This window comes from Patagioenas fasciata, chromosome 2 (genome assembly GCF_037038585.1).
Source record: "Patagioenas fasciata isolate bPatFas1 chromosome 2, bPatFas1.hap1, whole genome shotgun sequence".
NCBI classification, from domain to species: Eukaryota; Metazoa; Chordata; class Aves; order Columbiformes; family Columbidae; genus Patagioenas; species Patagioenas fasciata.
Window position 1 is genome coordinate 111,383,403 of NC_092521.1, and position 21,099 is coordinate 111,404,501.

General features: G+C 49.3%; 2 long non-coding RNA genes across 7 annotated transcripts in view; one reads left to right on the plus strand and one right to left on the minus strand.

Annotated features, from left to right (window-relative positions):
* Positions 1–350: 350 nt before the first annotated feature.
* On the plus strand, positions 351–15,723 carry LOC139827240 (uncharacterized). The gene is made up of 4 exons (XR_011737663.1): positions 351–1,373; positions 1,685–1,903; positions 8,463–10,275; positions 11,829–15,723. It is a non-coding gene; the product is annotated as an uncharacterized lncRNA (long non-coding RNA).
* Positions 15,724–16,621: 898 nt separating this feature from the next.
* The window catches only part of LOC136098792 (uncharacterized), a 43,185-nt gene continuing 38,707 nt past the window's right edge, over positions 16,622–21,099 (minus strand). For all 6 annotated transcript variants that reach the window (XR_011737661.1, XR_011737659.1, XR_011737660.1 and 3 more), the window contains one exon: positions 16,622–18,947. This is a non-coding gene — a long non-coding RNA (uncharacterized lncRNA). The remainder of the gene's footprint in view (positions 18,948–21,099) is intronic.

Consider the following 21,099-nt stretch of genomic DNA (forward strand, 5'->3'; position numbering starts at 1 on the left):
ACCAGCACGACAAACCTGGCACTTGTATTGCACAATTATCCTGTGCTAAGGGATTCTGCTGTTTCTTTAGTGCTGTACGATGAAGAATGCAAAAGGTGTTTGAAGAGACAGTGCTCGTTCCCGCGTTTACCGGCACACGGGGCGGGGCCGAGGAGCGACGGCTCTGCCATCCGCTCGTCAGGGCTGCTGGCTCGGTCTTTGCGGGAGGCGGTAGCGATTGGTCGGCTCTGTGTCCAGCATGGCGGCCAAGGCGAGCAGCAGCCCCTCTCAGCTGCTGCTGCCGCTCGGTAAGCGGCGCCGCGACGCTTCCGCGCTCTCCCGGTGCCCGGGCGGGGCTGCGCTGGGGCCCGGCCTGTGCCCGGCGGGCGGGCGGGGAGGCCGAGGCCGCTTGCGGGCACGCGTGGGTGGCGCGGTCGGCGCCGCCGCTTGGCGGGCAGCTGGAGCGGGGGGAGCGGGTGTGCCCGCCGGGTCCGGCGGTGTCGGCCGGTGCGGGAAAATCCCGTCGAAGATGTTACAGGCTTGTGAGTATTATTTCTGCTTGTTGTTGCTGTTTAAGTTTGTGTTTCCTGAGGGAAAACTTGCTGTAAGGTCTGTAAGCAAAACGTGCTTGTTTTTTTGGAATGAATGTTTGCCAGCTGAGTAGTTTCTGCCTTGGACTGAATCCTTGGGGTGATCTGTTCGGGGCAGCCCTTTCATAGAGTAGCAGTTGCGTGACTGATCCTTGTCATCGGGTTCCTAACTGGTAGCCTTTATTTGGCGTGGGTTGTTGTGTTGAACTTCTCCGTAGTTCGTTTGCTTTTCCATTTCCTGAAGGTCTAGGCAAAGATTAAACAAATGAGTGGACTTAAAGAGAAGTATTTGTTATTTGGCCATGCCATGTTGCTATTTGAAACCTGTTTTGATTCTTGGTGATATTCAAGAAGTTGCCGCGACTCAGAGGGCAAATCTTGATGTGCTGAGCAGAAGAGTGCAATGGATCTTTTTGGTTGCCAGGTAGCTTTCCTGACCCATGTGGCCAGTTGATCGAGATTCCACTGCACGCCTGAGAGAGTGAGAAAGATCCCCTCCCTCCTTAAAGAATGACCGTGATGCTAATGGGATGAAATACGCTTGTTGATCAGCCTGGATGTCAGTCAAGCTCTGTCCCATCTCTGCCCCCCTTCCTCGACAGGTCCCATCTGTGGGCAGAGCGGTCAGAATGTCCCTGGCTCTCAGACCAGAGCAATTACAAACATTAGTTCTGTGCTGGGGTGTTAGCTCTTGTTCTCAACCTAATTCCAAAGAATGACTGTGCGAGCTGTGAAAAAGAAAGGTTTCTAACCGCGTGAAGAAAATCAGTTCGCTTTCGGCGAAAAGAGCACAATTTCTTTCAGGTATGGAGCCCTCAGGGCTCTGTCAGGGCTTTCTTTTCTCCTCTGCCTTCCCTTCCCTTCCTTTCCCTTCCCTTCCCTTCCCTTCCCTTCCCTTCCCTTCCCTTCCCTTCCCTTCCCTTCCCTTCCCTTCCCTTCCCTTCCCTTCCCTTCCACCTTCCCTCTCCCTTCCTTCACTCTTCCCTAAAAACCACTTCCCAGGACACAAAACGCAATGGATACAAGTGTTTCTATTTGATTTTGTTTTATTTTCTTTTTTAATTTACTTCCTTTGATGTTATTTCATGTCATTTCTGTTTCTCACTCTGTTTCAGAGCCAGTGCTCACAATCCTTAACACAAGCCCACGTGTAGCCAGGAGCAGGCTGATGCATTCTTCAGTTTAGCTTGAACAAACAGCCCTTGCAGGCTGGCAAAGGCAAGTCCCAGAGCTGCAGAGAGCAGCAGCAGGAATAGAGGCCAAGCTTTCCCTGGTTGTTGAAGAGGGAGAACCTTGAGAATGAGGCGCGGGCCTGACCATGCACAAAAGAAGAGGTATGTGGTACTGTGGGATCTTTTCCGAAGCATCACATGTAGCGATGACAAGCAGACGTTTTGCCTTCCACACCTTGTTTTGCTGCTGTGCTTCTCGGGCAGGGATGCACGAGAAGCGCTCTGGTCCCTGCCAGGCGCTGGTGTTGCCCGCAGGGAGAGCTGCCGAGTGGCAGCTGCGAATCCTTCCTGTTCCTGACAGGACACCAGTGGCTGCTCCAAAGCACTGGGTCCCCATGCAACATCTCTGCATCCTGTTGCCTACATCTGCCTTCTTTGTCTGTAACTTGTTTGGGTTTTGCCTGTTTCTTTCTACCTTGTTTGTTTTTTTGTTGTGGTGGTGGTGGTGGTGTTGTTTCTCTTGTTGCTGTTGTTCTGGTTTTGTTGGGGCTTTTGAAGTTTGTTTCGTTTGGTTGGTTTAGGTCAGTTTCTATGAGTTGGTTTTGGTAGGCTTTTTGAGAGTGGTTGTTCGAAGGTGGTTGTTTGACGCTGTATTACGTTGTTGGTAGGTTGTGTGTTCGTAGGTCACTGAAGGCGGGTTGTTTTAGGTTAAGGTTTGTTAAGTTTGGTTTAGGTTGGCGGTCTTAGCTGCTTGTTTCAGGTTTGATGGTTTAGCTTGGTTTGGGTTGGTTAGTTTAGGTGGGCAGGTTCAGGTTGTTTGATGTGATTTTCTTAGCGCTGCTCTGTGTGGTTTAGCTTAGGAGCTTTCTTTTTCTTGGTTTTGCTGGGTTCTTTGGTTGGTGCTGTTTTCTGAGGATTCTTTAGCACTGGTTGTGTTAGTTTGGTTTAGGTTTCTGGTTTTAGTAGCTTGGTTCAGTTTGTTGCGGTCGTTTGAGGTTGGTTTGAGGCAGGTTCTTTGAGGGTGGTTGTGAGAGGCTGGTTGTTGAAGGCTGGTGGGTTGAGGTTGCTTGATGCAGGTGATTTTTGGTTGAAGTTGTCTTCCGTCGGTTGTTGTAGGTGGCGTATCTGAAGCCGTTTTCATGGAGGCTGTTTTCTTTAGTTTGGTTGAGGTTTGTTTAGATGATTTTAAGTTGGGGGTGGGTTGGTTATTTGAGGTTGTTTCTTTTCAGTAAGCAGTTTAGGTGGGTTGGTGGGTGTCTGTGTTTTTAGGTAGGTTGGTTTAGGCAGGTTTGGTTTACATTGTTTAGGTCGCTTGAAGGGTTTCTGTTAAGGTTGGTTCAGGTTGTTTGGTTTAGGTTGGTTTAGTTATTTCCTGGTAGGTTGTTTAGGGCAGTGTTATGCACGGTGCATGTTTTGAAGATGGGTTCCTTCAGGCTGGGGTGGCTTAGATTGGTTGTTGAGGGTGCTTTAGGTGGTTTGGTTAGATGTACATTGTGTTTTGTTGGTTTTAGGTTGTGTCTGGATGCTTTGGATGTGACTGCAATCTCGCTGGGACATGTGTCCCCCCACTAATCACCAGGCTCGATTGGGCTGTTTCTGCTGTCTCGGCAGATGTCCCCTTCCTCCTTCCCTGCTCCACGTGTTTCCCTGCCTTGCTCAAAGAGGATGACGTTCCCCGCTAGAGGCGAACCATTGCTAGGTCAAGGGTATACGGTAGCTGCGCTGTGCTTGAGAACCTCCCTCCAAACAAGCTCAGGGTCCGTTAGGAGGAGAACCTGGGGTAGTCAAGCTTCCAAGACTGCAGGCACATCCAAGTGAGACACTGCCTGGGGTAGGGTGGCTGGTGGTTGGGTTTTTGTTGTTGAGGTTTTTTAGGGTGTTTTAGCTTTGTTGTTGAAGTTGAGTTGATCTAGATTGGTTTTTAGCTTGGTCATTGTAGGCTGGTTTCAGTGGTTCTATTTAGCTTTGGGTTGTTTGCTTTAGGTCATTTTGGTCAGGTTATGTCATTGGGTTTCGTATTTTTGAGGCTGGTTTAGATCGGTCGCTTTAGGTAGTTTTATCCTTTATTAGATTGGTTTTAAGTTGTTTGAGATTGTTTAATGGTTATTTTAGGTTAAGATTGGTTGGTTTCAGTTTGTTTAGCTTGTTTGGTTCTAGGTTGCTTAAGGTTGGTTGAGAAATGCCGGTTTATGTAGTTTTAGATTGTTTTAGGTAGGATTTTTTTAGATCATTTGGTTTAGGTAGGTTTGTTTTAGGGTGTTTAGGTTGGTTTATTTTGTTTGGTTTAGGTAATTTGTTGTAGATTGTTTAAGGTTCTGTTTAGGTTGTTGGTGGCTGATTGAAGTTTTTTAAGGCAGACTGGTTTAGCTTCTTTAAGGTTGGTTTAGGTGAGCTGTTCTATGCTGGTTTGGGTAGGCTGTTCTAGCTAAGTTTAGGGCCAGCTCGTGGAGCAGCAGGCACCCAGCCCAAATGGCGCAAAGAAGCCGTGGCAAGGGGCCGTGCTCAGCGCTGCAGAGGAAGGCAAAAAACCCCCGGAGACGCTTGCTGTCCCACCTGGGGGAAAAAAAAAGCCTTCCTCCCCCCAGCTGCAGGGCACAAGAGGCCATCTCCCTGGTGCTTGAGCAGCAGGCAGGATCCGAGCCAAAAGGGCCCAGAGGAGCTCTGCAAAGTGGTCATGCTCAATGCTGCAGAGGAAGGCAAAAAACCCCCGGGGACCAGTGCCAATCTGCCCCGGGGGAAAAAATTCCTTCCTGACCCCAGTGCTGGCGATCGGCTGTTCCCTGAGCATGTGAGCCAGACCTGGCTCCTTGTCCCACAGGCTGCTCACGCCTGCCAGGACCTGCCCAAGCCCTATCCTATCCTATCCTATCCCATCCTATCCTATCCCATCCTATCCTATCCCATCCTATCCTATCCCATCCCATCCCATCCTATCCTCCCTTGAGCTGGAGTCATCTCCCGGACTCCCGAGAGTGCTCAAATGCCCCTGACCTGATGGACCTTGGCGGGGACTAGAATGCTTCCTGTGCCTGGTGGGACACCAGTGGTTGTCCCAAAGCACTGCAATCCCTTGCAACCCCTTTACATCCTAGTTCTTACGGCTCCTGAGCCTGGCTCCACAGGGGATGAAGATGGTGAGCTCTGCAGTGCTCCTCCCGAAGGAATTCCCTTGGTCTTGCCACTGCTATCCAGCTGAAAAGGATTTCCAGCCATCAGATAAGCTTGGCAGGTGGCCCTGGCAGTCCGTGTGCCATTCCTTCCCAATGCAGCAAGTGACTTGTGCTGCCCAACGCAGCAAGTGGCGTGCTGCTACGCTGTCATTTATGGTGACGCTGTCTGCTCGGGAAGAAGTCCTGAATGGTTTTGTGCTGTTTACCGTCTCTTTCCCTGGACTTGATAGCTCTTTTCCTGCTTTGGCTTTCATCCTTGATATCGTCCTTGAAGAGCTCTGCAGTGCTCCTCAAGAAGAAATTCCCTTTGTCTTGCCACTGCTACCCAGCTGAAAAGGATTTCCATCCATGAGCTGAGGTTTGAAGGTGGCCCTGGCAGCAGATTGTCTTACAGTGGAGAACCTCCAGCAGCCTCACGCAAGCTCTTCCTCCCTCAGCCCCTGCCCTGTGATGCCACCAGCTCCTCAAGTGCTTCCTCCGGGATGTGTTGGGGCTGCCCCCGGGCCAGCTCTGGCAGTGGACACGGGACCCGGCTGCTCCTTTTGATCCTGCCCAGGGCATTGTGAGCTCTGCGTTGCCGGGTGCTGGCATTGTGACGTGGGGGTGACAGAGCCCCACGTGTGCAGCCCCGCCCGCCCCCAATCCGCCCAGCACCCTATGGAGGAAGCCTTTGGGGTGCTGGCCCCAGATCAGTCCCTGAGCTGAAGAGGCCCAGGAGGCTGTCCCTGCCCTTGGTGTGCATTCGCTGGGCAGAGCTGCTGGGTGTCCCTGAGGCCTCCTCTGCCGCTCGGCTCCCCAGAACAAACCTCCTGCTGTTTCTCTTCTCTCAGGCAGAAACCAGCCCTGCAGCCTCGAGGCCACCCTAGTATAGCCATCTCCTCTCTGCCCCACATAAAATGCCCACTGGGTCCCACAGCAAGGAAGACCAGGGACTCAATCCAGCTGGACACAAACCCTTTCCTGAGGCATAAAGAGAGTGATTTTGAGAGCTGCAGAGAGCAGCAGCAGGAATAGAGGCCAAGCTTTCCCTGGTTCGTAAGAGGGAGAACCTTGAGAATCAGGCGCAGGACTGACCATGCCCAAAAGAAGAAGAAGAAGTAGAAGATGATGATGACGGGTGTGGTACCGTGGGATGTTTTCCAGAGCTACGTGACACGTAGCGACAACGAGCGGACTTTTTGCCTTCCACAGCTTGTTTTGCTGCTGTGCTTCTTGGGCAGGGATGCACGAGAAGCGCTTTGGTCCCTGCCAGGCGCTTGTGTTGCCCGCAGGGAGAGGTGCCGAGTGGCAGCTGCGGATGTTGCAGCCAGGCTGGAGCCCTTCCAAGCAGGGGCTGTTTTGGTGGAGGGAGGTTTTTGGTTTTGGTAGCTTGGTTGAGGTTGTTGAGGTGGTTGGAGGTGGTTTGTTTGAGGCAGGTTCTTCTTTGAGGGTGGTTGTGGGAGGCTGGGTTGTTGAAGGCTGGTGGGTTTAGGTAGCTTGATGTAGGTGATACTTGGTTGAAGTTGTTTTCCCTTGGTTGTTTTAGGTGGGGTATGTGAAGTTGTTTTCATTGAGGTTGTTTCCAGTATTTTGTTTGAGGTTGGTGTAGGTGGTTTGGTTGAGGTTGTTGAGATGGTTTGAGGTTGGGTGGCTTAGGTTGGTTCTGTTATAAAGCTTCAGTTGCCATGGGGACTCGAACCCATGACTGGAGAGTCTGTTTACCCTTCTCCCACTTGCATGCAGTCATTAGCGGGTCCATCCTGGCTCCAGTGACCGGGACGCAACAGAAGGCTCACTCAGGGTTACTCGATCTACCCCCAAGATCGCTAGCGGCAGACCCCCTTCTGGTGGAGTCAAGTCAGTAGCCCCCTTAGGTAGGTGCCCATTTACAGCAATATGGGGAATCTGGCCATGCGGAGGCTTCCCTCGCCAGTTGCTGGCCCCCATGTTACAGGCCCACGTTACAGTAAAACAAAAGCATACCTTATCCGCTTAATTCAAAAAGTCGTTGTCTGCCCCCGCGGTGACCAGCCGGAGTGGAACGGAGCCCCTGTGAAATAAAAGGTGCGGGACACGTCTGGGAGGTCCGTTTCTCTCAGGCGGTCCGCACAGCCGGGCAGAGCTTGTCCCTTCGTGGTCGCCAAAATTGATATGTGGAAACAACTTTACAGCCTATAAAGTCATAAAACTTTACAACGTGCAAGCCTATAAAGCGGGTACGTTTATCTGATATCGGGCGCAAGGGGGATCGTTCCACCATTCATGCGCACCTTCTAACACTATGAGGTGTGTTTAAATACAGCAAGGTGTTAGGTATTCATAATGACCCCAGGAACGCCTATACTTATTCATAACCTTTCCCCGCTTCTTATTAAAATGAGTCCCAGGTCATAATTTCCAAAGCCTCCTCCTAGACAGCTCCCTGTTGCGCCTGCGCGGTGCCATCTGGTGGTCTTGAGGAGGGGTCTTTGGATGAAGGCTCCTTCAGCTTCGTCACAGTGAACTTTTTACCTTTGGCTCATTATGTTGAATTGACTGGGACCCAAGCGGCCAAGTCAATTGAAACCAGGCTGGCGCCCCCTTTTGCTCTAAGTCTTTGTTACCTCGTCTCCTCAAGTTTACAGCTGGGTGCAGTAAAACTTCTTATCTTGGCATTCGAGGGGGTTCTGTTTTTCTTAGCATGAGTCTACATAAAGCTCTAAACTAAGCACTTATTGTGTGCCTAAGCCTTAAAGTGGTAGTTCATTAGTAGGCACCCATTATATGTTTAGTTAACCCTTAAAATGGTAGTTCCCTCTATCATGTCCCCTCCCCCCCCATCCCCTGTCTCTCACCCCTTCTCCCCCCCTCTTCCCCCCACCCCCTTCCCCTCTCCCCGCTCTGTCCCCCCTCCCCGTCCTATCCCTCTCTCTTCACTTCCCCTCCCTCCTTCTCCCTCTCTCCCCCCTCCCTCCTCTTTTCCCTAAAAAAGACTTTCAAGGACACAAAACACAATGGATACAAAGTGTTCCTTTTTATTTTATTATAGGTTCTTGAAGGTTGGTTAGTTGCTTGCTGTTGTTGTAGGTTGCTTTAGGTGAGTTGTTCTATGCTGGTTTGGGTGTGCTGTTCTAGCTAAGTTTAGGACCACCTCGTGGAGCAGCAGGCACCCAGCCCAAATGGCCCAAAGAAGCCATGGCAAGGGGCCGTGCTCAGCGCTGCAGAGGAAGGCAAAAAACCCCCGGAGACCCTTGCTGTCCCACCTGGGGGAAAAAAAAGCCTTCCTCCCCCCAGCTGCAGGGCACGAGAGGCCATCTTCCTGGTGCTTGAGCAGCAGGCAGGATCCGAGCCAAAAGGGCCCAGAGGAGCTCTGCAAAGTGGTCATGCTCAATGCTGCAGAGGAAGGCAAAAAACCCCCGGGGACCAGTGCCAATCTGCCCCGGGGGAAAAAATTCCTTCCTGACCCCAGTGCTGGCGATCGGCTGTTCCCTGAGCATGTGAGCCAGACCTGGCTCCTTGTCCCACAGGCTGCTCACGCCTCCCAGGACCTGCCCAAGCCCTATCTTATCCTATCCTCTCCTACCCTACCCTAGGCTATCCTACCTTGCGCTGGAGCCATCTCCTGGACTTGGGAGAGTGCCCAAAGGCCTCCGACCTAACGGACCTTGGCGGGGGGCAAGAACGCTTCGGAAAATCCTGCTTCCAGCTGTCCTGTCAAGAATTCATGACCAAACCTGGGCAGAGAAAACAAAATGCCAGAGATGAAACTTATTGTACGTAACAAGAGGACACAACAGAGATGACGGAGGAAAACAGCAAGAGGGGAAGGAGAGGAGGAGCAGAGAACACAGAAGTAAACGAGACCCTTGAATCTCACCCAATCAGAGGAGTAAGAGAAGGGTTCCAAAAGACCAGGCTCTGAATACAAAGCATACCTCGTAAGGTTTTGTCTCCAAACTTTTCCTCTTTTGAAGGCAAGCTGCAGATCCCACGCTGTCCTTTGGTCTCCGACGATGTTCTCCAGCGGCGTCCTTCGGTCCCCGGCGGTCTCTGGCGCTCTCCAGCGGGCTTCTGTGCACACACACACGCACATATCTGGTTTTTATTTTCTATATCTACACATTTCTATTAACTCTAGAGTCTGTATACACGTCTACAGGGAGAAGGAGAAAAAGTCTGAATTATTTGTGCCATGTGCAAACCTTTTCCCTTGAAGGCAAGCTCCAGCTCCAGCGCTGCCCTTGGGTGTCCTGGCCGTCTGTGGGGGCTCCTGAGGACTCCTCCCGGTGCTCTGGGGCTGCCGACCAGAAGATGGCAGCGACTCTCCTCGCCTCTTCCCCAGGCCCCAGGGCAGAGGAGATGCCCCGGCATGAGGGCCGGGGCTGCGGGCTGGGAAGCCGGGCTCACCTGCGGCTCCAGAGCGGCTGCTGCTCCGGCCCGGCCCGGCCCATCCCATCCCGTCCCATGCCCCGGAGGCGGCTAGTGGCGGCTGCGGGGGCGGCGCCGCTTGTGCCCAGGCGCCTGCTTGGGGGCTCTGGGAGAGCCCCCGGCCGTCCTGCGGCGCTTCGGGCACCACGGCGCTGGGGGCAGCCCGCCCACGCTGCTCTTCTGCCCCAGCAGCCCTGCCTGAGGCGGGTCCACGTCCATCGGCTCCGCCTCCTCCCGAGGCGGGTCGATGTCCATGGGCTGCTCCTCCTCCTCCCGGGGTGGGTCAACCTCCATCGGCTCCTCCTCTCGCCTGGGGGCGGTGCTGCTGCTCCCGGCAGGCTGCCGCCGTTTCTTGGGCGGCGGAGCCATGGGCCGGGGGGTCCGTGAGCCTCCTCTTCTTTCTTCTGCTCGCTGCGGCCTCTTCTCTCCGAGCGCTGGCGCGGCTGCCACGGCTGTGCTCCAACTGCCACAACAGAGGCTCGCGGCGTCCCCAGCGAACGCTGCGGTGGCCGGCATGGCGGCCCACAGGGCCACGAGGGCCCCGTTGCGGGGCCATTTTGCTCTGCAGTGCTGTCAATGCTTGCACTTGGTTTGCCTCGCCTCGCCTCGCCTCGCCTCGGCTGGAACCAACTCATTTGCCTTTTGTCTTAAGGAAAGACCGACAGCCGCACATCTTTTGACAGTATCTTTGACCAGCACGACAAACCTGGCACTTGTATTGCACAATTATCCTGTGCTAAGGGATTCTGGTATTTCTTTAGTGCTGTACGATGAAGAATGCAAAAGGTGTTTGAAGAGACAGTGCTCGTTCCCGCGTTTAGCGGCACACGGGGCGGGGCCGAGGAGCGACGGCTCTGCCATCTGCTCGTCGGGGCTGCTGGCTCGGTCTTTGCGGGAGGCGGTAGCGATTGGTCGGCTCTGTGTCCAGCATGGCGGCCAAGGCGAGCAGCAGCCCCTCTCAGCTGCTGCTGCCGCTCGGTAAGCGGCGCCGCGACGCTTCCGCGCTCTCCCGGTGCCCGGGCGGGGCTGCGCTGGGGCCCGGCCTGTGCCCGGCGGGCGGGCGGGCGGGGAGGCCGAGGCCGAGGCCGAGGCCGCTTGCGGGCACGCGTGGGTGGCGCGGTCGGCGCCGCCGCTTGGCGGGCAGCTGGAGCGGGGGGAGCGGGTGTGTCCGCCGGGTCAGGCGGTGTCGGCCGGTGCGGGAAAATCCCGTCGAAGATGTTACAGGCTTGTGAGTATTATTTCTGCTTGTTGTTGCTGTTTAAGTTTGTGTTTCCTGAGGGAAAACTTGCTGTAAGGTCTGTAAGCAAAACGTGCTTGTTTTTTTGGAATGAATGTTTGCCAGCTGAGTAGTTTCTGCCTTGGACTGAATCCTTGGGGGTGATCTGTTCGGGGCAGCCCTGTCACAGAGTAGCAGTTGCGTGACTGATCCTTGTCATCGGGTTCCTAACTGGTAGCCTTTATTTGGCGTGGGTTGTTGTGTTGAACTTCTCCGTAGTTCGTTTGCTTTTCCATTTCCTGAAGGTCTAGGCAAAGATTAAACAAATGAGTGGACTTAAAGAGAAGTATTTGTTATTTGGTCATGCCATGTTGCTGTTTGAAACCTGTTTTGATTCTTGGTGATATTCAAGAAGTTGCCGCGACTCAGAGGGCAAATCTTGATGTGCTGAGCAGAAGAGTGCAATGGATCTTTTTGGTTGCCAGGTAGCTTTCCTGACCCATGTGGCCAGTTGATCGAGATTCCACTGCACGCCTGAGAGAGTGAGAAAGATCCCCTCCCTCCTTAAAGAATGACCGTGATGCTAATGGGATGAAATACGCTTGTTGATCAGCCTGGATGTCAGTCAAGCTCTGTCCCATCTCTGCCCCCCTTCCTCGACAGGTCCCATCTGTGGGCAGAGCGGTCAGAATGTCCCTGGCTCTCAGACCAGAGCAATTACAAACATTAGTTCTGTGCTGGGGTGTTAGCTCTTGTTCTCAACCTAATTCCAAAGAATGACTGTGCGAGCTGTGAAAAAGAAAGGTTTCTAACCGCGTGAAGAAAATCAGTTCGCTTTCGGCGAAAAGAGCACAATTTCTTTCAGGTATGGAGCCCTCAGGGCTCTGTCAGGGCTTTCTTTTCTCCTCTGCCTTCCCTTCCCTTCCCTTCCCCCTTCCCTTCCCCCTTCCCTTCCCTTCCCTTCCCTTCCCTTCCCTTCCCTTCCCTTCCCTTCCCTTCCCTTCCCTTCCCTTCCCTTCCCTTCCCTTGCCTTCCCTTCCCCCTTCCCTTCCCTTCCCTTCCCCCTTCCCTTCCCCCTTCCCTTCCCTTCCCCCTTCCCTTCCCCCTTCCCTTCCTTCACTCTTCCCTTACTCTTCCCTAAAAACCACTTCCCAGGACACAAAACGCAATGGATACAAGTGTTTCTATTTTATTTTATTTTATTTTATTTTATTTTATTTTATTTTATTTTATTTTATTTTATTTTATTTTTATTTTTTTAATTTACTTAATTTGATGTTATTTCATGTCATCTCCGTTTCTCACTCTGTTTCAGAGCCAATGCTCACAATCCTTAACACAAGCCCACGTGTAGCCGGGAGCAGGCTGATGCGTTCTTCACTTTAGCTTGAACAAACAGCCCTTGCAGGCTGGCAAAGGCAAGTCCCAGAGCTGCAGAGAGCAGCAGCAGGAATAGAGGCCAAGCTTTCCCTGGTTGCTGAAGAGGGAGAACCTTGAGAATGAGGCGCGGGCCTGACCATGCACAAAAGAAGAGGTATGTGGTACTGTGGGATCTTTTCCGAAGCATCACATGTAGCGATGACAAGCAGACGTTTTGCCTTCCACAGCTTGTTTTGCTGCTGTGCTTCTCGGGCAGGGATGCACGAGAAGCGCTCTGGTCCCTGCCAGGCGCTGGTGTTGCCCGCAGGGAGAGCTGCCGAGAGGCAGCTGCGAATCCTTCCTGTTCCTGACAGGACACCAGTGGCTGCTCCAAAGCACTGGGTCCCCATGCAACATCTCTGCATCCTGTTCCCTACATCTGCCTTCTTTGTCTGTAACTTGTTTGGGTTTTGCCTGTTTCTTTCTACCTTGTTTGTTTTTTTGTTGTGGTGGTGGTGGTGGTGGTGTTTCTCTTGTTGCTGTTGTTCTGGTTTTGTTGGGGCTTTTGAAGTTTGTTTCGTTTGGTTGGTTTAGGTCAGTTTCTATGAGTTGGTTTTGGTAGGCTTTTTGAGAGTGGTTGTTCGAAGGTGGTTGTTTGACGCTGTATTACGTTGTTGGTAGGTTGTGTGTTCGTAGGTCACTGAAGGCGGGTTGTTTTAGGTTAAGGTTTGTTAAGTTTGGTTTAGGTTGGCGGTCTTAGCTGCTTGTTTCAGCTTTGATGGTTTAGCTTGGTTTGGGTTGGTTAGTTTAGGTGGGCGGGTTCAGGTTGTTTGATGTGATTTTCTTAGCGCTGCTCTGTGTGGTTTAGCTTAGGAGGTTTCTTTTTCTTGGTTTTGCTGCGTTCTTTGGTTGGTGCTGTTTTCTGAGGATTCTTTAGCACTGGTTGTGTTAGTTTGGTTTAGGTTTCTGGTTTTAGTAGCTTGGTTCAGTTTGTTGCGGTCGTTTGAGGTTGGTTTGAGGCAGGTTCTTTGAGGGTGGTTGTGAGAGGCTGGTTGTTGAAGGCTGGTGGGTTGAGGTTGCTTGATGCAGGTGATTTTTGGTTGAAGTTGTCTTCCGTCGGTTGTTGTAGGTGGCGTATCTGAAGCCGTTTTCATGGAGGCTGTTTTCTGTAGTTTGGTTGAGGTTTGTTTAGATGATTTTAAGTTGGGGGTGGGTTGGTTATTTGAGGTTGTTTCTTTTCAGTAAGCAGTTTAGGTGGGTTGGTGGGTGTCTGTGTTTTTAGGTAGGTTGGTTTAGGCAGGTTTGGTTTACATTGTTTAGGTCGCTTGAAGGGTTTCTGTTAAGGTTGGTTCAGGTTGTTTGGTTTAGGTTGGTTTAGTTATTTCCTGGTAGGTTGTTTAGGGCAGTGTTATGCACGGTGCATGTTTTGAAGATGGGTTCCTTCAGGCTGGGGTGGCTTAGATTGGTTGTTGAGGGTGCTTTAGGTGGTTTGGTTAGATGTACATTGTGTTTTGTTGGTTTTAGGTTGTGTCTGGATGCTTTGGATGTGACTGCAATCTCGCTGGGACATGTGTCCCCCCACTAATCACCAGGCTCGATTGGGCTGTTTCTGCTGTCTCGGCAGATGTCCCCTTCCTCCTTCCCTGCTCCACGTGTTTCCCTGCCTTGCTCAAAGAGGATGACGTTCCCCGCTAGAGGCGAACCGTTGCTAGGTCAAGGGTATACGGTAGCTGTGCTGTGCTTGAGAACCTCCCTCCAAACAAGCTCAGGGTCCGTTAGGAGGAGAACCTGGGGTAGTCAAGCTTCCAAGACTGCAGGCACATCCAAGTGAGACACTGCCTGGGGTAGGGTGGCTGGTGGTTGGGTTTTTGTTGTTGAGGTTTTTTAGGGCATTTTAGCTTTGTTGTTGAAGTTGAGTTGATCTAGATTGGTTTTTAGCTTGGTCATTGTAGGCTGGTTTCAGTGGTTCTATTTAGCTTTGGGTTGTTTGCTTTAGGTCATTTTGGTCAGGTTATGTCATTGGGTTTCGTATTTTTGAGGCTGGTTTAGATCGGTCGCTTTAGGTAGTTTTATCCTTTATTAGATTGGTTTTAAGTTGTTTGAGATTGTTTAATGGTTATTTTAGGTTAAGATTGGTTGGTTTCAGTTTGTTTAGCTTGTTTGGTTCTAGGTTGCTTAAGGTTGGTTGAGAAATGCCCGTTTATGTAGTTTTAGATTGTTTTAGGTAGGATTTTTTTAGATCATTTGGTTTAGGTAGGTTTGTTTTAGGGTGTTTAGGTTGGTTTATTTTGTTTGGTTTAGGTAATTTGTTGTAGATTGCTTAAGGTTCTGTTTAGGTTGTTGGTGGCTGATTGAAGTTTTTTAAGGCAGACTGGTTTAGCTTCTTTAAGGTTGGTTTAGGTGAGCTGTTCTATGCTGGTTTGGGTAGGCTGTTCTAGCTAAGTTTAGGGCCAGCTCGTGGAGCAGCAGGCACCCAGCCCAAATGGCCCAAAGAAGCCGTGGCAAGGGGCCGTGCTCAGCGCTGCAGAGGAAGGCAAAAAACCCCCGGAGACGCTTGCTGTCCCACCTGGGGGAAAAAAAAGCCTTCCTCCCCCCAGCTGCAGGGCACGAGAGGCCATCTTCCTGGTGCTTGAGCAGCAGGCAGGATCCGAGCCAAAAGGGCCCAGAGGAGCTCTGCAAAGTGGTCATGCTCAATGCTGCAGAGGAAGGCAAAAAACCCCCGGGGACCAGTGCCAATCTGCCCCGGGGGAAAAAATTCCTTCCTGACCCCAGTGCTGGCGATCGGCTGTTCCCTGAGCATGTGAGCCAGACCTGGCTCCTTGTCCCACAGGCTGCTCACGCCTCCCAGGACCTGCCCAAGCCCTATCCTACCCTACCCTATCCTATCCTATCCTATCCTATCCTATCCTATCCTATCCTATCCTATCCTATCCTATCCTATCCTATCCTATCCTATCCTATCCTATCCTATCCTATCCTATCCTATCCTCCCTTGAGCTGGAGCCATCTCCCGGACTTCCGAGAGTGCCCAAACGCCTTTGACCTTATGGACCTTGGGGGCAAGAATCCTTTCTGTGCCTGGTGGGACATCAGTGGGCATTCCAAGCAGAGAAGAAATTCCCTTGGTCTCTCCACTGCTACCCAGCTGAAAAGGATTTCCATCCATGAGCTGAGGTTTGAAGGTGGCCCTGGCAGCAGATTGTCTTACAGTGGAGAACCTCCAGCAGCCTCACGCAAGCTCTTCCTCCCTCAGCCCCTGCCCTGTGATGCCACCAGCTCCTCAAGTGCTTCCTCCGGGATGTGTTGCCCCTGGGCCAGCTCTGGCAGTGGACACGGGACCCGGCTGCTCCTTTTGATCCTGCCCAGGGCACTGTGAGCTCTGCGTTGCCGGGTGCTGGCATTGTGACGCGGGGGTGACAGAGCCCCACGTGTGCAGCCCCGCCCACCCCAACTCTGACCAGCACCCTTGGGAGGAAGCCTTTGGGGTGCTGGCCCCGAATCAGTCCCTGTCATCTCCAAGACAGGGGAGTAATCCACCTAACCATGTCCCTATTTTGCCAAAATACAGTGTGGATTTGTTGCCAGTCCAGCCTTACTTCCAGTACTTCTTCCAACAGCCCTGTTTACGAATTCATGAGCAAACCTGTGAAGAAAAAACAAAATGCCAGAGATGAGAATTACTGCATGCAACAAGAAGACACAACAGAGATGATGGAGGAAAATAGCAAGAGGGGAGGGAGAGGAGGAGCAGAGGATACTTAAGCAAACGAGACCCTTGAATCTCACCCCATCAGAGGAGTGATAGAAGGGTTTCCAAAGACCAGGCTCTGAATAAAAAGCGTACCTCGTCAGCTTTTGTCTCCAAGTCTCTAATTTGCTCCTCAGCCTCAGGTCTGCTGTGACAGCAGGCCACATTTCTCTGCATTATTTCAGCATCTGGATGCTTCAGAAGTAATGTGTGAGCTGCTGCAATAGCTTTTGGAAGGTTATGAGCCCAAACAGGGATGGTAAAAAGAGGAAGGGGGGAAAGGGTTAATGGGAAGGGGGGAAAAAAAATAAAAAGTTTACCTGTTTTTGTCAACAAATTTTCCTGCAGCTTCTAGAGTCCCAGCTTACTTCTACTGAAGCCACAGTCTCGGCAGATACAGTCGTACACTAGGTCTGATACAATTCTTCTCAGTTTTACTAACAGATACATAATGAGGAATTTTTTTTTTAATGTTAAAATCCATTACTGCTGCAGATAGCATAGGTGATGACTTTAAGTTAAAAGAAGAGCACCTTTCCCCTCCACCTGCCCTGTTCATAAAGCTGACAAGGCACAAGCATATACTGTTGCTCCTGTGTGGGATTAATCTCACAGCAATTACTGAGCCCAGCTGACCGGGAACCATCACTGCCCATGTTTACACGGTGTTTGTGTCACTTCTTGGCCCAGCAGCACACAAGACAATATGCCAGTAAGGTATCTGCCTGATGGTGTTACAAAGTTTGAGCAAAGGGCAGGGACTTGCTCCATCCTTGTGTCCTAGTGAACTATGTGATTTCCTCTACCTATTTTTAAACTAAGTTTTAACCCCGTTAGAGACTCTTTGTGAAGCACGTACTGCTCATTTACAACTGCATGTGGCAGGTGTACTCTGTGTGCATGCATGGCCTGCTGGACAGAGGGAACAGGGTGAGCCTAAAGCACAGGCTTTGATAAAGCCCCAGTGTCGTGGTTGAGACAGACAAACGACATAGACCAAGTTCTTCCAGGATGAAAGTAGTAGATGCCATTTATTGCCACAAGTGCATTTTTATACAGTTTTACCAATTCATGTGTCTCTTCACTATTGGTTACAATTTACAGCAGTAACATCTCATTGGCTATTTTTGCTACCATCAATTTTACTCTTTTACTCCCTTTTCTCTCATGGGTACATCCTTAACATCTCTGGATACTCTGTTACTCCCATCTTTCTCACGGGTAGGCCTTCATATGTTCAATATCTTCTTCTGTTCCAATGCCCTCTGTCAGGGAATCCACAGACCCACTGTAGTCCCCCACAGGCCATCTGAAAGGAACCTTCACTGTGCATTTCATAAGCACAAAGTTTTTTTCACCTGATGACTACCCTGCTCTAATCTTTACACATCATTAACTTTTACACCTTTTTAAAGCCCAAGGTTATTCTTTTAAATGACCTACTTATAATGGCACCCTAAGTAGCATTCTGGAGAGCACCAGCGTCCACAACTTCTACAGGAGAGAACAGCACCGTTTCTAGGGGAAGAAAAACAAAACCCACCACTTCTTGTTCAATCAAGTGAAAAGATTATTACCTGCACTTCCAAAGCAGCAGGCTACAGGAATATTGATTACACAGGAAAATAGACCCATCTGGAATACTCTGAATTCTCAGCTCCAAGTTGCACATCTTTCCTTTCATATTATTAAAAAAAAAAATCTTCTTTTCTTTTTTTTAAACAATCTTATACCTTAATCCTTATTTTTTTCACCTTTTTTTTTTTTTTTTTCTGATGAGAATCAACACAGGAAAATTCTAAATTGTTTAAGCACATCAAGTATTTGCTACAGTTGCACTTGATCAACATCCTGTTCTTTCCAACAAGTGAACAAGTGCAACCAAGTTTCTTTCAAGAGCCATACAGAAGGAGAAAGTACAGATTCTGCTCTGTATGATAGCAAGTAGGTAAAGGACCTGCCACTGATTTGAGAACTCCATGGGCTCTGCTGTGTCAGTTTTGATCCGCGGGAAGAAAAACAGCCCTTATTGTTTCAATATTTAGGTCCATCTTTTCTCACTTGCAAAGTAGATCAATTGCTTGGAGAGACTGACGTGAATTACCTGGAACAAACACTATTTTAGCATAGGATCTGTTTGTTTCCTGGCCAAAGAGTCACTATGTCTTGGTTAATAACACTACACGATTTCATCAACATATTTCTGTCTCAAGGGGCCCAGTCCTGTTTTATTTTCCAGTAAGACATTCCTTCCTAATTCCTATCTCGGACTTAGAAATGAGCAGCATATAATTCTTCAGTGTCTGCTTATCACCCGAGGAAGTCAACAAATCTCTTTTCCGTAGCTACAAGGAGTTTTCAAAGATGTGACAGTTCCCTCCAGGCATCAACTGACCTTAAAGAAGGAGCAAAATACAGAAGGATCAATAAATGTGAAAAAGACCTTTGGTATTAGGGAACTGAGATGAACTGGTACAACTTTCTTCCTTAGTGATTTGAAAAGAATGCTGTTTGACTGCTGCTCAGACTGATAATCCACAAAATATTTGCTACACTTTGTAGCCAAAGGCATTGCCATCAGCAGCTTCAGAACACACCCTGAAACAAAAGTCAGATACTACAGCTCGAACTCCGAGGAAACAGCATCAATGCCTAATGACAGCTGTAACGTGGAAGGCATGGTAAGCAACAGCTGTAGAAGTTCATTAATAATTTATCATGGCTCTGTTTTGAATACTGACATTTTCCATTACTTTCATTATACCTGTTATTATGAGATCATTACATCACCTATCAGACAACTGTAACTTTCTTAACATTGAAATGAAAGCTTCTAGACAATACACAAAGTTACACAAGCGAGGGAAGTACACAGTGATTTCACAGGCAATTTGGAACTGGGCTCCTGACTTGCATTTCTGACTTTGAAAACCTCTCTCCAAATCATTTGCCATCTTTCATTAAGATCCAGCAGCAGCTCTCTCCCGTGCCTCCTGCTTTCCTTTAGTCATCCAAAGCCCACAGGGCTGCACCGCAAGCTTGAAGAACAGCATGCCAGCCTCATGTCCTGTTTCTGTCACCTAGCTTTTATGTACCATTTCTCACTAATTAAAACACCCAGTGACTCCTCATCACACGTGACACTTCAGTAGGTACATCCACGCATTATTTTTGCAGCATTGTATTTGCACAGATTAGCTGTTGAACCCTCCAGATGATGTCTTGCCTTTCAAGAAGGGTGTAGTACAACTGCTGGGGTTCTACAGAAAGTCCAAAGGGGAACAAAAGTCCGACTTCAAAGTGCAAATTGAAAACCAGCTGCTTAACCTGTAAAGGGCAATCGTGAAGAGAAACAAGTGTGTTTAAACATGTAAAAGACAGCTATGAAGAAAAACTTTTGTGTACATCCGCTGCACACAGGACACAGAATAATGAGGCTTAAGTTGAACACCTGAAAAACTTAGGGTATGCAGCAACCTGTGCAACAGCAGTAACATTAAAGGAATTTATAAAGAACAAATTAGACAAGCATTTGTAAGGAATGATACGGAAAACTCATCATCCTCCTTTGGGATGTGAGCAGCACCAGACTATCTTTAAAGGTTCTTCTTTCCTCATTGCTGCCCCCCTGTGTGTTTCTGTGGTCATCACACAACCATCATATTATCAAAGATTAACAGCATTTGGATGCACAGAAACTTCCTTTAGAGTGATGTCCGTAGACCTTGGAGTCAAGATCTGCTCTTTTTCTCTCCCAAGCTTGAAAGCTCTCTTCAGTTTAAGGCTGTTTTCAAAATACTGAGTGAAGTAGAAATTAAATGCACACACTGGAACATGAAGAAGATGATTTAACACCAGCCCTCTTTTAGGTTTGCTCCAGGTTTCGTTTTTAACCCCTGGAACATGAACTGGGTCTGGTCTGTCTGTCCTCGCTTGCCAAATACCATTCCGGCACCTTCACTACAAGAAAGTGGAGCTACCGAGCAAAAGAAGTCCAAGAGAGCTGAACCTCAAAGCCAGCAGAACCAAAGGCTGCTGAGCACCACACAGATGCATCCACTTGGAGGAGCTGCCAGAATTCTACAGCATTTTATCACATGGTTTCTGGTGACAAAGCCTGAAGATATGTTTAAACACATGATCCAGCTTAGTATCTGCCTGTACCCCAAAGAAGAGCAACACCAGCTCACAACTGGTGATTTCTACAGACCTGGGCCATAAACAAACGCACCAGACACTGAAAAACCAAAGGCTTAGAGCAGCTGAAATACAACTATTATTTTTCCATTCCATCAACCAGTCAGGAAACTACCTACGGCTTGTGCACTTACAGAACAGAACACAATAACTAACAAAAAGAAAGTCTTTGATTCCGAAGAGATCAGTGCGTCTTTACAAGACGCCATGAGTTCAACATACAAAGTCAGTATTCTCATTAGCAACGCACATTCCCTGAATAGGAACTGCTCACCTTTTATCAAATGTCAGCTGCAAGAGCGTGTAAACGAAACAAAACAACCCACACCAAAACCCACCCACACCCCAAAAGCTCTATTTAGATTATACATCTACATAAAACATGTCTTTGTAGATGATAACTGTTGAATTCATACTTCAGGTCCTTCTCTTCCAGGAACCAGCTATGAAAGATAAACACGATTTTCTGCTTGAATTCTACAAACCCATATGCAACCGTTCTTGTTTTACAACATTTTAGCAGATGGAGACTTCAGGGTTGACCACAAAAGCGGTTTTTATATTCAATATGATCTTACTCTCCCAGCAGATGAAGTCAGTTACTGCCAGACAAGCAGACAGACAACGCTTTACAAAACAGAAGTGAGTTCCCAGAGAACACACATTTTGGCTTTTGTCTTTGTTATTCGCTTCAAGGAAACAACTCTGTCTAGAAACGCTACAGTTCATTTCTAAAAGGACAAAGAACATGCTTCCTTTCATGAAGCATTTCTCCAGTCACTCATTCTTCCCCAGACTGGCGCTGGACTGGGAAGGTGGCTTCCTCTTGTCAACTTCTAGTGCTATGCACAGTGCAACAAGTAATAGAGCCTGAACCCTTCTACAGGCAGCAGGGAGCCAGGCAGCATTGCACTTTCCTGTGAAAAAAGTAAAGAACTGACCAATAGAAAAAGAAATACAAAAGGAAAAACACAGATAAGGGACAAAAAGGAGAGCCACTCCTTTAACTAACATCTTCTGAAGAAATAGCTGAACACTTCTAGAGACAAAGAGCTGAGCTGCCCTTGGGACTGACCTAAGAAAAAGACTAAAGCACAGGTTTCCATGTGGGAAAACGTGTCCTCAAAAGACACAAGATCTAATACAGAAACATGCTGATGTCTTGCTGAAAATTTGCACTCTTATGAATCACCAGCTTCTGCTTCAAGGACAGCACACCACCAGCTTCACTGGATGGGAGTAACTTTTCCCCATACAAGAAGCCACAACATGCACCATCCCT